General features: G+C 40.0%; 1 protein-coding gene across 5 annotated transcripts in view; it reads left to right on the top strand.

Moving 5' to 3' along the window:
• LOC129706216 (contactin-1-like) overlaps positions 1-16,627 on the top strand; it is a 427,793-nt gene that overhangs the window by 284,980 nt on the left and 126,186 nt on the right. The gene's annotated exons all lie outside the window — the stretch shown is intronic.

Genomic DNA, 16,627 nt, shown 5'->3' with positions numbered 1-16,627 from the left:
TCCACATTCTGTAGTGCTTTGACATTTTGTGTGGCAAGTTAGCATGGTAATTCTGAGCAACAATCAAACACGATGCTCTGACTGTAAACAAGTGAATCTCTTGATGGCACAGAAATTCTTCCCACAAATTACACCAGTCTGTTTGTTGCACAATAAAAGATTTAATCAAATTGTATGTATGATATTTGCAAAAAAGTTAAATTCAAACGTGTTAAATTATTCAACAATTTGAAGTGACCTGTCTTTGAAATAAGAGCATTGAGCATTCTGAGTTGCTAATTAGTTCTGGCTACTGTGCCATTAAAATAATGGGTATTCTGGTCTGATCCTCTGCTCCTTATCTACCATTGACTGGAATGTAGCTTAAATAATCATTGAAGCAATTGTTCAAATTGTGAATACGTTCACATCATTTAACTTTCCTAACCTGATGTTCACCATATTTTTGAATAAAGAAGCATCCACTGTACTGAAAAGTTGAAGTGGGAGTTGAAGAATGTTTAATTCCACTAAGAATTGATTATTTTATAATTATATGTGTCGTGGCTTCACATTGTATTGCTACTGACCAATGGCTATTTGATGCATAATGTCAATTGCTAAATGGAACTTGAGAGCAAGTAGACTCCATCTTATTCTTTTACAGTGTTTGGTGTCCAAATCACAGAATAAGCCCAAATAGGGAGTATTGAATGCCAACATGCAGTGGTTTGCTGGTTGGGTTATGGTAGTAGGTATGATGAGTTATGATTGACCAAAGCAGGAGATTAAAGGGCTAAAGAAAATAATGTAGGAATTATTTTTTTATTACTGTGTGATTCCGATGAACTCGTTGCAACATAAGAAAGCCTGGTTCTTGTCATACATGGAAAGGCAGAAACTGTTCCCTATTTGGCTTTCTTTCTCTGTCATCCTCATGTTACCAAAACAATTGGTATCAATAAATCATTGGTAATAATTGGTATGCAAAACAATCGCAAGCCATTTTTCAGGAATCAATACTTATATAAAAATGTACGTTGACTTGGCTTGAAGTAATTGTTCTTAGGAAGGGGAATATCTCGAAGGTGCTCTCTGTATTCCGTCTTACGCAAATGACGTGTAAACCAAGGCTGGTCGGTGCTGGTTGTTCTGAGACTCGCACTCCCATCTCGCTTGGTTTTGTCTTTTAGCTCAGCCAAATTCCAAGCTCTGAGACTTATTTAAATCTGCAGCCCGAGTAAAATGTTAATGAATGGAAATAAGGACGACTGCCATATTTCGCACACCTGGTGCTTGAAGATGGGAAAAATTGCAGCCCTCCTCAACTTAGAGGAGAAGAGCACACTGAAGATGTGGAATTCAACGCCAGCCTGATCTTGAATGTCATGACTTGAAGAGTCAGCAAGCTCCTCTTTCCAGTTTCGTAGCAGCCGTTTCGTTCGGTGTCACTTTTTAACGTCATTCCACATAAGAGGGATTGGCTGTGGGATGAGTACAAAATGAAGATCCCAGTTGGTGTTCGATGTATTTCTTCAATTTCTCCATGATAGATCCTCACATTCATAATTTATGTGTTTTGATGCAAACTCAGACGTATCTTCTGAAGAAGTGCTATGTGGCATCTTTTATCTTGCAAGTGCATAAGTTGATTGTGTAACTAGGGAACTTGTGTAACCAATCTGTTCTATTTGAGTTACTCCATCTTGCACGGTCCTAGCCTCAATAATGTTCTGATGTTGCCAGTGGGCTAGGATGAGGAGAGTGGGAATATTTCCAGCACTTCGCAGGATCAGTATCCGTTATTATTGCGTGACGCATTTGCTGCTTATTTGGAAAAGTACTACAATTTTTAACCTGGAAATACAGCACCTTGTATTCTGGTAAAGTGGGAAATAATACAGTACTGCTGTACGGTCAGAGAGGTGCCGCATATTTTTCGTGAGTCAAAATGATTTATTGTTATATATCCTGAAACAGAACAATGAAATTCTTACCTGCAGCAACAAAACAGATATGTTTACATAGCTTTCTGTAAACACTCTAATAAACAATAAAAAAGAAGCCCAATAGATAAAAAAACAGACGATAATAGTGCAAAGACATAAAACAATGTCCCTAAGTTCTGTAGTTCGGAGCTTAGTTGGAGGTTGTAGTGTTTTCATGTTAGTTCCATTGTCATTTTTAGCATCTCATAGGGTTGTACCATTGTAAAGCATCCTGTATGATTTTGCAAAATATGCTCCAATCACGTCCTTGCAGTGTCATCTTCTGCACCGTCATTTCTCAAGCTAGTGAACGTTAAGGACTTTACTTATAGAAATCCGAGGAAGGAATTTTCCAACTTTGCATCAGCACCTAAAATTGTCTCCCTCCTGTTCAATCAACTATTCTCTAGGAGGGATGGGAGAAATTGTCTTGCAATTTATCGCGCAACTTACATCGGTAATATTTGTGTCTGTTTTAATTTGTCACAGTTGAGCTTTCTTATTAAGGTACATTTTGCTCTGTTATTTAATGTGTATTTGTGCTTTATATTACAAATGAATGCATGTGCATTAACTGCAGGTCACGTAATGTAAAGAGACTGGCATTGCAATCTGGTTGAGTGTAATCATAGCAAGCCTCACCAATTGCATCCATTGTCAGCATCTGGATCATCCATTTTAGTTTTGCTATCATCGTTAGTATGTGTATTTGGTCCCTTCCCTTTGGTACCTTCTACATGTGGTGGAGGTGTGTAAGGACCGAGGCACATTGTTTGTTGTTCGCCAAACAATATCATGGAACTTTTAAATCCTAACCACAACTCCTTAAGAGTAAAGAGAGCATGAAAACAGAAGACTGACAGCAAGCACCTCAGATAGCACTGGTCTCTCCCAGTACAGCACAGTATTACCAGCCAAGATTTTGTGCTAAGTTCTCCACAGTGGGCCCAGAATCTGTTGACTTCCGACTCAGAAGTAGGAACCTTCCAATTGAGCCATTACTATTACCTTTTATCTGAGTATTGGAAATGTTGCCATGTGAAGAAGACTTGGCATGTTGCGTCCACCTCTCGATGGAAGTAAATGACATCGGTGACAACTCTTTGAAGAGCTGTCTAGAATCTGAAATTATTAAGAAGGAGGAAGTCAAGAGGGTTAAGATTCAAAGATAGGCGCAAAAAGTTGGAGCAACATCCATGGAGAAAGGGAATAGGTGACATGTCAGGTTAGAACCATTCTTCAGACTGAAAGATGGAGAGGTGGGGGGGGTAAATGGAAGCAACAAAAGGCCAGAACAAATCAGGGCCGGCAACAGATGACCTCAGGAAGGTTGGGTTCCATAATGACTCATTGTTGGCTGGTGAAAATGTGGTAAAGAGAGGGATATAAGGATGCGAAGAGTGGAATCTAGCTTAATACAATCAGCAGATGGAGAACCCTTCAGGCAAAGCCAAGAGAAGTGAATATCGTTGCCAGCAGAAGTTCCCTACCCCCACCTGTTGTACAGAATGACTGGGAATCAAAAAGCTGCAGATGCTGGAAATCTAAAATAAAAACAGAAAGTGCAGGAAATAATTACTTGATGCTTACCAACTTAAAGACTGCTGAGTTACAAAGTTAATGTATTCAGCTAAATCATTTAGGCATGGGTGACAAGTTTGGCCAAAAGATTGATGGCAATATGAGCAGTAAAGAAGCCAAAATAAAATGAAATCATGGATATAAAACATGAGCCAAATTCTGATTCATTCTCAGTCCTTATATTTGCCTCCTTTTAAGACATGTGTAGCCAAATCTAAAATCAAACATATTGCTGCTTTCAGCACATTCTTTAGGCAGTAATGAATACCATCCACACCCTTTATGTTTGGCAGCAGTATGTTCATATTGTTTTCCATTATATGGAGAACAAGAGCTACTTTTTCCAGGACCAAGGCAACTTTCATTCTGCTTTGCTATTTTCAAGGGGGGAGAAGGAGAACACTTTTGAAAGTATTATTATATTATCAGTTTGAATGGTAACATGTTATAGTAGGAAACATAATGATAAAATATATTTATACTAGTTGGTGGTTTTGTGCTTCAGAATTTCAGCCGAAAGATGGAGAATGTATTGAGCACCTATTTTTAATCATTGTTAATGGTTTGCATCAGTTGAAGGATGATTAATGCCAGTCAGTGGTGCTTGATGCTGTTGCTGTCATTTATGTGGACTGGGTGTGATGCTCCGTTATAAGTAAGGGTAGGGTCTACACCATGTGTTCCAGCCATCAAAGTAGGTGGCTGGCTTGAAAAACCATTTGAGCTCCTTTCCTGCCTATCTACTTAATATTCCACTGAGGAAAAAAATGACCAATTCATTTCCTTCTGCCTCAGGTAAGCCGGATAATTTAAGACCTGACTCTAACGAGACAGCGAGCAATGAATCTACCCAATGAGCTCCAGCTGTGGAATGACCCTCGAAGCAGAAACATGCATCACCTTAAGTGCTCTTATTTCATCAGGCCTTCTCTATGATTGAAGTTTATAAGGCAATCGACACTTGGAAATCCTTTACAAATTTAGAGCAAATTAGAAATACACCACCCTTCATCTCGCTTGTTTGATGAGCAGCTCCCCATCATTTCTGTTGTAAAAATTGAGCCACTCTGCAGTTTTTTGATTGTATTTAACATAATGGTAACTCTTTCTTGACCACAACCCATACCCTTCCTTGTTTTTAACTGCTGAGTTTCAAACATTCCCTTAACGCACCAAGGTCATCTACTTTGCTTTGCCATGTATGTCCCGCCAAAAAGATGCAGATTCTGCTTTCACGGCTCAGGAAAAGAATTCCAAAGATTTACTATCCTACCTACTTCCTAGGGGAAGTGGCTAATCAGTCCATCATGTCTATGGCAACTCCAGAGAGCAATCACACCATCCCCTTTCACTTGCTGTTTCCCCATAGTCCTTTAATTTGTTTTAACTCCAGTTCTTATCCAATTCCCTTTTAGAAGCCAGGATTGAATCTGTTTCCATCATCATCACCTACCATGCCTACTATTCTAAAGATCCTCTGCCTAGATCCAGATCGTGTTTGAGCTATTATTTATTTTTAGATTATAGAACTTTTTGTTTCCACAAATCAATGATTTGAAATCGAAACTCTAAACTAAAACCAATACTTATTCAAATGAAAACAAAAGCTAAAGAATTAATTAAATTATCGTGGATTGCAATAACCTTTCAGAAAGATAATGGATATGATCTTGTATTTATTCAAAATCCAAAATAATGCCAGTCATAGAAAGTCAAAAATTTGCATTGTTTTGCAATGGCTTCTTTTAGTTTTGTTCAGAACATTTCCATCATACCCACACTAAGTTGGTTACTTTTTTGATCGTCAAAACCCAAATTGGTATCCTTGTTTTCCCGACCATGTTTGAGTCCAACCAATAGATCCTTTCCTGGCACAGTATCAAAGTGACTGTCATCAGCGTAACTCACAGGTTCCTTTGACAATCTATTTCTCCTTATCCTTCTGTACTTGTCTGCTGTCTGGCACAGTGTACCACAGCATTCTTCACCATTGTTTCTCCAGCATTATCCAGCTGGGTGACAGAAAATGCTGCAGTAACTCAGCAGGACGGACAGAATCTCTGGAGGGAAGGAATTGGTGACATTTCGGATCGAGACCCTTCTTCAGACTGATCTGACTGTCCATGATTGTCCAGCTGGGAGTGTCCCCACTGTACTGGTTCTCTTCTTATCCATCCAGGCATAGCAGATGCATACAATACCATTACCTGAATACAGTACCATTGTAAAGAATACAATGATTCTTTTCCACTTCTGCACGATTATCTGCAATATGAGGCAGAAATGAAAAGAAATGACAAATGACTAATTTCTATCGCTGGTACTAGACAGAGGAACTGGCAGGTTGAGAAAGGAATTCTTAGCACATGGGTTACTGGGCTGCAGAAGGAGGAGGCACGAGAAGATTTGCAATTCCGTGTCCCTCGCCATCTTCCAGTCCCGCCTCAAGACCCATCACTTCACCTCTGCCTATCCTTAGCCCCACGTCCCCCTCCCTTTTTATCTGTACATTAATTGCCTCATATTGTGTTTTGAATTGAATTCCGTCTTTACTTTGTGTACTAGTCATGTCTCTACTATTTTTTTCATTCCCCTTACATGTTTTCCCTCTACCTGCTAAATTTTTGTAAGGTGTCCTTGAGACTCTTGAAAGGCGCCCATAAATAAAATTTATTATTATTAATATTATTAAAAGCAAGAAATGTGTTGAATCTTTATAAAACGTAGGGTACCCACAACATTCTAGAGAGGGTGCAGAAAAGATACCAACATCATTGCAGGGATGGTTGTGATATATGTATCATACCACAGTATGCATCTGTGAAAACAGGATTTGGTAAGAAGACTAGTAGGGAGGGAGGGGGTGAAGCAAACAGTGGAACTAGTAGGGCAACTAGCGTGAGGGATGGGGAGGGAATGCAGGAATTACTTGAAATTAGAGAAATCAATGTTCATTCCGCTGCATTGTCAGCTGTCCAAGCGAAATATGAGGTCCTGGTCCACTAATTTATGGATGGCTTCACTCTGACAGTGGATTGTTGTAATAATCCCTTCCACCATTGGCCAATGTTGCTTTCCAGTCCAGCAGTATTCAAAGTTTAACATTCTGTCCTTTTGAATCCCTCCCTACCCACAATGTTCTCTATTTTAATAATCATTTCTAACCATTCAGTTCCTCTGTTCCTTCAGTTCTGGCTTTTTGTTCATGTCCAACTTAAGATCTTCCCGAAATCCAGCCCTTTAACAAAGCATTTGGTCATCGACCATGAAATTGTGCAGTGTGAATTGAATTTTGTCTGCTTACGCTCTGTGAAGCAGCTAGGGGCGTTTCACAATGTTATAGGCTCCACATCATTGGAAGTTGTGAAATAAAAATAACTCTTGCTCCTGTTCACAGAGCTCATTAAAAAACAAACCTTGTGTATTGAACACTTTAGTCTTTCCAGGGGGTTTCATGTACTGAAATTAAAGGGATGTAGCTGCACTGACAAAGTTTTATAAAGAAGTATATGTACCATTGCCGATCCAGTGGAATTCATTCTCTTCACGTCAATATGTCAAGGGTTTAATATTTGAGTTCAAATGTTTTCTGAAGTTTTTGCGAGCTTGCTAGAGTGCTGTGTAATGAAAAGACAAACATGTTGGGGAAGTGGCAAGAAAATAGGTCATGTCGGGCCAAGGAACGTATTGTACTTGATTTATTGGTCTTCTGAGGTATTGCCATTTCAACAACATCAGCAAGCTTAGATGTTTATTCATCTAACTTTAGGCTCTCATCCTTAATAAGAAATGTATAATAACTGATGAGATTATACTATAGGCCTCCTAATCTTGGGAAAACAAGATTTGACAATAGTTTGACTGAATAAAAAAATATTAGCTAGCAGGAGCTAATAAATGTAGAAGGATTATGGAAAGATGTAAAGTCAACAGAGTTGTTATGGTGGGTGACTTTTACTTCCCCAATATTGGACAAGGACTTCCTTAGTTTGGGGACAGCAATTACCATCCTTAAATGTTACGGTAGTTATGAATAAGGATAAGTCTGGAGTCTTGGGTGTGTAAGTTGTGTTTGAGGGTGGGTTTTCACATCGAGGATCGCCTGCTGGTCTCATCCAAGCTTGCTGATGAATAATACTTCTTTAAATACCACACGTGTAGGAAGGGAAGCAAAATGATGTTACACCACACTTTGCAGCCTATTTTTCTTTATTTAGACTTTGCAGTTTTGGTTAAATATTGTGGGTTAAATATTCCCAGGTTATCTGAACCAAAAACAGTGTCCAGCCAACACTGTACATCTCAACTGTTACAAACTCTAGAAATATTTGCAAATATACACGGTCTTGTCGTTCCATAATTTGTCCAAAACTATTCAAGAGAGCTTGCCATAATGTGTTCTTTCTAAGACAAAATAATTTTAATTTTCAGAGATAGTATTTGAACAGCCCATCGATTACCCATTCACGCTAGTTCTATGTTATCTCACTTTCGCATCCACTCCTTACACCAGGGGCAATAGATGGAGACCATGGAACCCAGAGCACCCGGAGGAAATCCATGTGGTCACAGGAAGAATGTGCAAGCTGCACATAGACAGCACATGAGATCAGGATCGAACCTGGGTCTCCAGCAACGTGAGGCAGCAGTGCTACCAGCTGCGCCACTAAACCATTGTGGTTGTGTTGATCAGATATACAGTCCAGCAGTGGGTCAGAGCTAAAATATTTTGAATCCTAAAAAAAGGCGATTTTTTTATGTTTACACAAAGCTGAACATATTGTGGAATTTAATATTCTTTTGTTTTGGAAGTGAGGTATTGTAGGGGTTTGCATCTCAACTCATGATCATTTTTAATAGGATGGGTTAACAAATATCATAAATGCTGTCATTATCAGGGGACAACTATTTCTTTGTGCATTCTATCAGAATTGTCTGTACATTGTAGGCAACTCCCATCCTGCTGGACCATACTTTGCTGAGAATGCCTGTCCGTTTGAGGATGTTTCCTTAAGGTCAATATCCTCTGTGTCAGTTTCATAAATTGAAGAGAAATCGAAGGAAGTTGAGCCATGTCTCCCTTGTTTCAACACATCCCCGCATCAACAACCTGGCAGACATGATGGCAACTTTTAGCTCATCTGAAGTCTGAGAAGGAGGATTGTTTTTTTGTTCAGGGTTTGAGAAAACTATCTGGAAAAGGGGCCCAAATTGTCAGGCGCAGAAATAACTTATCCAGTCCAGCGATCAAAATGCATTAGTTTATACCCACTGCAGTAGCAAAGAGGCGGACGGAGTTTCACTGAACAGACACTTGAATTTATTGCAGCATGAGTTACCCTCAATTGCTTCTTTGACAGAGCATTAGTGACAAATTAGTAACAGCTACACTGATCTACACAGCCAACAGTTCAGCAGCAGCCAAGAGGGAATGTAGTCTTTCATGGTCTGCACTGAGTCTTTGGAATGCTAAATGGTGACTATTGTATTATTATTATTATGACTCCTTTTCCTGTGATTTTAGAGTATCAAATGTTGGTAGAAGGAGCAATACAGATTGTGTTGATGAGCTGGATCCAGGTTTTGAGGGAGATCTTTAATGTTGCTGAAAGCATTGCAATCTGAGAATAAAAGTCCAAGTGTATACATTTTGAAATAGATTGATAAAACACATTGAATTGAAAGTGAGTTTTAATAATTTCTCACCACTGCATAAAGTCCTTGAAGGCCAGGAAAGAAATCAGTTCTGTTGAGTTCTACCATAACCTGAGCAGTGGCTTTAGAAGTGTGACCCAATCAAAGGTAATTCCTGAAATGATATGTTCAGGTTTCTATTAAGTCAACCTTTGCTGATGTTTTGGGCAAAAAACTTAATTCCAGTCACTGGATTTGATAGATTTTTGGCATTTCTTCCACTGGATATAATTTCACATCCCTTCTTGAACAGCCTCCAAATAGTGACTGCATTATTTGATTCTCAGTAGAGTTCCATTTATAAACAGGGAAAATGTAAGGAAGCTGGGCCAACCTATGCCTAACTTGGCCCAATAGTTTTTTGCTGAAGATTTCAAATGGCTTAAGTCTGTGCAAACTTGCAGTAGTGACTTTTGTCTGCTGCTTCTGATGTACTTTAAACAAAGAACTTAAGTACGGTTCTCAAACTGAGGGTACTTCACAGCCAGTGAAGTATTTTGGAATTGTGGTTACCATTGACAATGCAAGCAATGTCAAGAAACAATTTAAAAAAGGAGTATTCAGTGTCCTGGCCAATAGATGTAAACGCCTCAAGATTATTTATTGTGAACACAGTGATTCTTTGGGTCCATGCTGCGAACAAATAGGCTGCTGAAACTTCTCCCTTCCAAAATATTTCATATGCTTTGGAGTACCCTAAGTTTGAGAACTGTACTTCATCAGTCTGAAGAAGGGTCAACCCGAAACGTCACCCATTCCTTCTCTCCAGAGATGCTGCCTGTCCCGCTGAGTTAGTACAGCATTTTGGGTCTATCTTCGGTTTAAACCGGCATCTGCAGTTCCATGCCACACTTTGTATGTGAATTTCAGAGAATGGCTTGAAAAATTGTTTCCCACTGAGCAATAGCTATTACCTGACTTCTTAAAACATGCTATGCTGTACACATTTATTGAGTTAACAGGCAAGGAACTGAAGGTGGCCACGTTTTAATCGATAGCTTGCATTGCATTCAGTATCTCTTGTCTCCATCCTCATGCTTTGCAGACTTTTGGCAGGTTGAAAATAAATAAAATAATTCAACTCCTCAGAGCCTTGTAAGCAATTCATGGCGACCAACTTACTGACAAGAATTGCAGTAAATTGTGCAGTTATGGTTTAAAGAAAGCATGATTTCCTCCCAACATGCATGCCTTCTTTGGCTGAGTAAATTCTGATTTATGTGTATTTATAACATTAGAAGGATTCACAAGAGAAGTTAAAACTGCATTCTGCTCACTGTATTAATCTAAAATTATACAAGGGATTAGAAATAAAAACTGCAGCCAGTCTCTCTCCTAGCCACTCTTTTACAAGGCCACCCAGATCTTTCTGAACACCAACATTTCATCATTTACAAAATATTCTGCCTTTTTATTTTTCTACCAAGAGAAGAATAGATGGGGTAAATGCACTGAGTCTTTACCCAGAGTAGATGAATCAAGAACCAGAGGATATAGGAGTAATGCGAGGGGGAAAGTTCAAGTTCAAGTGAGTTTATTGTCATGTGTCCCTGATAGGACAAGGAAATTCTTGCTTTGGTTCAGCACACAGAACATAGTAGGCATTTACTACAAAACAGATTAGTGTATCCATATACCATTAATAGAAACCTGAGGGGCAAATTGTTTACACATAAGGTGGTAGGTATATGAATCGAGCTGCCAGAAGAGGTAGTTGAGGCAGGTACTATCACAACTTTTAAAAAGCATTTGGACGGGTACTCAGATAAGATGGGTTTTGAGCGATATGGGTCAAATACAGGCAGGTGGGAATAGTATGGATGGGACGTGTTGGTCATCTTGGGCAAATTAGGCCAAAGGGCCTGTTTCTGCACAGTTTGACTCGATGACTTTTTAAGTGGATTACTTCATAATATTCCATTCCATAGCTTATGTGCTGCTTCTGTTAGCCTCTCTATTTCCCCTTGAAGTCTTTCTGTATTCCCCTCACACATCACACTTTATTAAATAACTTTTGGATTTGTATACATTAAGTACATGGTACTTTTTCTTATCGAGTCCACAGCACAAGATTAGAAATTGTTCAGCCAGAGTTGAACCCAGTTCTCGGCATCTGCATACAATGGCGTCTTGCGCTTCTAATGTGTAGTGGTGGAAAGATTGGCGGAAACAGGGCAATGGTACATGGTACTAATTGAACATTTCCATCTTCAACAGTACATACATAATTAGACTTACTTTTTGGCTCTGCTTTGCCTCTTCTGCTCAAACAGACTCCAGGGCTATTAGCTGTTGTACAAAGCTCTAAAATAGTAATTACTATGCAGACCATGAATATATCTGCCACTAAACCATTCTGCCCTTTCTCCACACTGAATGTAAGGACATATACAAAACGCTCAGCACAGTGCCACCAAAATGCTCACGATTCTATACGACTATTGTATTTATATAACAAATAATGCATTACTGAACACCTATATACTAAGCTGAATCCAGTAAAGTAATAATTCTTAAATTACCTCATTTCTTGGCTTCTGCTGAGTAATACTAAACCAGGTCAATGTATTGGTCTCCTTATCTTGGGTGGGTAAACAGTGTCGATATTCCTATCGCTAACCATAATTCAGTGACCCAATCTGGACAAATGAAGTCTGTGTGCTTTTAGTTGCTAGCTCCCACCTTTAAATTGGAAGATTATGGTTTCAAGTCCAGTCCAGGAGATATGAGCACAGAATCTAAGATGACCCTGTTTTCAACATTGAGTAAACCTGCACGAGCAGAGGCACTGGCCTCCAGATGAGATCTCAGATATCCTCTCCATTTGTAAAAAATGATAAAATGTCCATTGGTAAAATAATATAATCGAAGGAAAGTAGGAAGGTTCTTCCAGCAGAATTACTGAAGTCAAGTTCGAGTAAGAGTATATGGCAGAACCTCTGGGAAAGGAGTGTGAAGGAGGTGATTGTTCAAGAGTCAGAAAGCAGTGTGGAAGAAGATGGTTTTAAGTCTGAATGTCCAGGCATTCAAGGTGCTGTATCTTCTCCAAGATGGTAGAAGAGAAGAAAAAGAACAGCCAGGGTGGTTGACATCCTTTTCGATACTTCTGGTCTTCCCGATGTGAATATTGGGATAATTGAGGTTGTTGTATGACTACAAGTTCATATTTTATTTTTAATTTTTAATTTAAATTTTATTTGTTCTACCTATGAGATGTTAACTCTGCTCTCTCAGCTGTCAATACTAGGTCTTGTGATCCTGTTTTGAAGAAGAATATGGAAATTCATAAATTATCTTGGCATATATTTATTGCTCGGCCAGCATTGGTAAAACATGGACAGTGCCTTTTTAATCATATTGTTATATGTGGGATCTTACTGTGGCAAAATCATCCCCATAGTAAGCTCCCACATATAATATGCAACATTGAGTCATCCTACGTACAAGGTTGTTCCTCAATCATCATCTGCTCAGGACCTCACTGTAGGAGTTCCTGAGGGAAAACCTCTAGTCTCAACAAACGTCAGCTGCTTACTACCATCATAAGGTCTGAAGTGGAGATTTTGGTATCGTTTACACAATGTTCAATTCTCATTTGCAATTCCATGGCAGATGAAGCAGTCCAAGCCTGGACAAAATGCAAGTTTTCACTAATAAGATAAATTTGCGCCAGGCAGTGGCCATCACCAACAAGACAAAGAGTCCAATTACCCTTTGATATTCAACAGATTTTCCATCACTGGGTCCCACACCGTCAACTACTCCGGCATCAATATTGGCCAGAAACTTAACCAGTCACATAATTAGTGTGGCTGTAAAAGCAGGTCAGAAGCTGAGTAATGTGCTGCAAGCAATTTATCTCTTAATATCTCAAAAACTTGCCACTATTTACAAAGCATAGGTCAGGAACATGATGGAATTCTTTCTGCCTGTGATGGTGAGCACAGTTTCAATCACAATCAAACTGAACAATCCCTTCTGGGAGCCCACTGAGTTGGCGACCAATCTAGAACCCTGAAACATTGGCTCAGTCCTTCAACAACTCCCTACTGTTGATCTGTCTACTTTCTGAACATGCAGAGCACTGCCAATGGCCTCTTCCCACCTTCAAGTCATGGACAGTCCAGACTTGGAAATAACTAGCTGCTCCATCTACTGTTCTTGTCTAAGCATCAGAACTACACATGGGAGTAAATATTACAACTTTGCGGACTTTGCATACAGTACCCACATCTCAGAATTGATTAATGAAACAGTAACTACATTTCCATGGGGTTCCAAGGGCACTGTGTTTTGGGGACACCATGAGAGGGATGTGAGTTGCTATGGAAATGTAAGTCTGAACTGCTGTGTATTGGTAGACCATTCGGGGATGAGGAGGCTTGGTGTGGTTTTCTTGGCAAACCTTCAGAAAGATGAGGAGGAATTTATTTTGTCAGAGGGTGTAAATCTGTGGAATTCATGGTCACAGACGGCTGTGGAGGTTGTCATTGGGTATTTTTTAAAGCGGAGATTGACAGATTTTTGATTAGTAAGGGTATCAAGGGTTATGGGGAAAAGGCAGGAGAGTGGGGTTGAGAAGGATAGATCAGTTATGATTGAATGACAGAGTAGACTCGATGCGCCGAAGTGCCTAATTCTGCTCCTATGACTAATGAACTTGATTGGATAGCCTTGATCATCTAAAGAATCACGACCACTGGAATTGTCCAGGAGAATCCACAAGAGAACAGAAAGCAAGATGATAATACTGGAGCTGTACAGAAACCATGCAGTGGATTTCTCTACCTTGTTATCAGAAGAAAGCAACCAGTGACACAAAAAGCTGGAGTAACTTAGTAGGTCAGTCAGCATCTCTGGAGAAAAGGAATAGGTGGCATTTCGAGTCGAGACCCTTCTTCAGACTGAGAGTCAGGAGAAAGGAAATGAGAGATATAGGACAACTGAATGGAGGATGTGCAAAAAGCAACAAGGGTGGAACCCATAATGGTCCATTGTTGGCTGTGGGATAGGTGATAATGAGTTATCCAGACAATGAAACTCAACAGGGCGACAGTGAAACTAGTATGATGACTAGGGAAGGGGAGGGACGGAGAGAGTGGGGATGCAATGTTTACTTGAAGTTGGAGAAATCAAGCTGACTTGATCAAAGAACATTGAATTCTCCCAGTTTTGCTAGCCCTTGCTGTCTCCTCCCCTTCCTTAACCCTCGAGCTGTCTCCTCCCATCCCCCCACCCTCGGGCTCCTCCTCCTCCCTTTTTCCTTCCTTCTCCCCCCCACCCCCCATCAGTCTGAAGAAGGGTTTCGGCCTGAAACGTCGCCTATTTCCTTCGCTCCATAGATGCTGCTGCACCCGCTGAGTTTCTCCAGCATTTTTGTGTACCTTTGATCAAAGATACGTTTGCCCTCAGATGTGCAGTGAAATCAACAAGTGGACCGCTCCAGGCACTTCCTACACGAGTATTAGTTGAACAACAGATCACTCATGACCTAGTCAGGGTTTAATAACTCTTGGGGTGTTGTGTGATGATAAATTGTTTGTCTGGATGTCTTTACATAATGGGCTGCTTTATGGCAAAGGAGCTATAAAGCTGCTTGAAGACAGGTTTTCATTCAGACCAGGGGTGAGTGCTGGAGAAATATCTGAAATAATCAAACATTTATGGCTTCCTGAGCCCCCTGAATTTAATTGCTGTGTCATTGGTGGCCTTGCCTTCAGCAACGGATCTCCCTCCTCCCCATTAAACTAGATTTGTTTATTGACCAGGCGTTTAGGCATCTGTCATCATACCTCTTTGACATCAATTTCTTGTTTTCATATGTCCCATGTGCCGAGCATTGGGATAATTTTGTGGCACTCAAGGTGCTGTATAAATAGAAGTTGTTGTTCTGCAAATCTTTGCTGTCTGGGCTGTCACTCAATCAAAATCCAGTCTGTGATTTTAACCTGTTTATTTGGTCCAGCAAAAGCTGGAGTGAGATAAATATCAGAAAGAGCAAAATGGATTAATTTCGACCAATGCAGTTTCATCATCACCTAAAGGGCCTGTCCCACGATGCGAGTTCACCCAGGAGCTCTCCCGAGTTTTAAAAAAAATCAAACTCATGGTATTCTATGAACTCCTACGACCTTCCACAAGTACGTTCACGAGTTCCTATGAATAATAAGTAACAATTTTTTTCATCACCAGTATTTTTTTACTCGTGGACATTTTTCAGTTGAAAAAACTTCACGAGTAAAAAAATACGTGATGAAAAAAATCATTACTTCTTACTCGGAGCTTACTTGAACATACTCGTGGAAGGTCGTAAGAGTTTGTAGAATACCACGAATTTGGTTTTTTGAAAACACGGGAGAGCTCTTGGGTGAACGCGCATTGTGGGACAGGCCCTTGAGTCTTACTCAGTTCACATCTGCTTTGCATTGGCATCTGTACAAAGTGGCATTCACCTTTTTAAGATTATGGATGAACCACATTTCCAACGTTGAATGCATTTTGAAATGGCAAAGAGGGGAGTTCCTTTTTGCGAAGTTGTTGAGCTTGAGTCCAACGCACCATTTACCAGACTCTCCTCAGATAGTAACTGGTGATTTGCACGACCTGGCCATTACTGGGTGAACCCACCAAACACTCTGGTTTTCTCCGGGTGTTCCCATTTCCTTTCACATTCCAAAGATGTGCAGGCGGCAGGTAAATTGGCTTCTGCAAAATTGTCCCAGTGTATGTAGGATAGAGCTGGTGTGAGTGGGTGATCGCGGATTGGTGGGACTCAGTGGACCTATTTCCATGCTGTATCTCTCAACTAAACTAAGGAAGTTTACTAGAATGCTGTCTGGATTAGAGGTTATTACTGTGGCTGCAATGAAAGGTTAGACACACTTAAACTGTTTACTATTGAATGTCGGAGGTTGAGTGGAGAGCGGATAGAAGTATATAAAATTATGAGGGGCATAAATAAGGCAGAAAATCAGAACCTTTTTCCCAGGGTGAATATGTTAAATACCAGCGGGCAGATTTATGTTGAGAGGGGCAAAGATTTAAAGGAGATGTGCAGGGCAGGTGTTTCACACAGAGAGACGGGTGTCTGGAATGTGCTGCCAGGGGTGGAGATGGAGACAAATGTGATACTGGCATTCAAAACTGCATTTCGTTGTACTCATACTTGTATTTGTGCGATGCATTAAAGTTGAATTGAATTGAATTAAGAGGCTTTTAAATAGGCACATGTTTTATGTTCTATGGACTTTTAAACAATGACATAATGTTTTCTTCCAGTACACTGGCCAAAATTTCTCTCTTAACCAACACACCATAAACGGATCAGTGGTCACTTACTTTATTTCTGTTTATGAGAACTATCTCTATAAAAATTGGTTGTGGTG

The sequence above is a fragment of the Leucoraja erinacea genome, chromosome 19 (genome assembly GCF_028641065.1).
Source record: "Leucoraja erinacea ecotype New England chromosome 19, Leri_hhj_1, whole genome shotgun sequence".
Taxonomy (NCBI): domain Eukaryota; kingdom Metazoa; phylum Chordata; class Chondrichthyes; order Rajiformes; family Rajidae; genus Leucoraja; species Leucoraja erinaceus.
The sequence above is the reverse complement of the archived record's forward strand: the minus strand, read 5'-3'. Positions and strand labels throughout refer to the sequence as shown.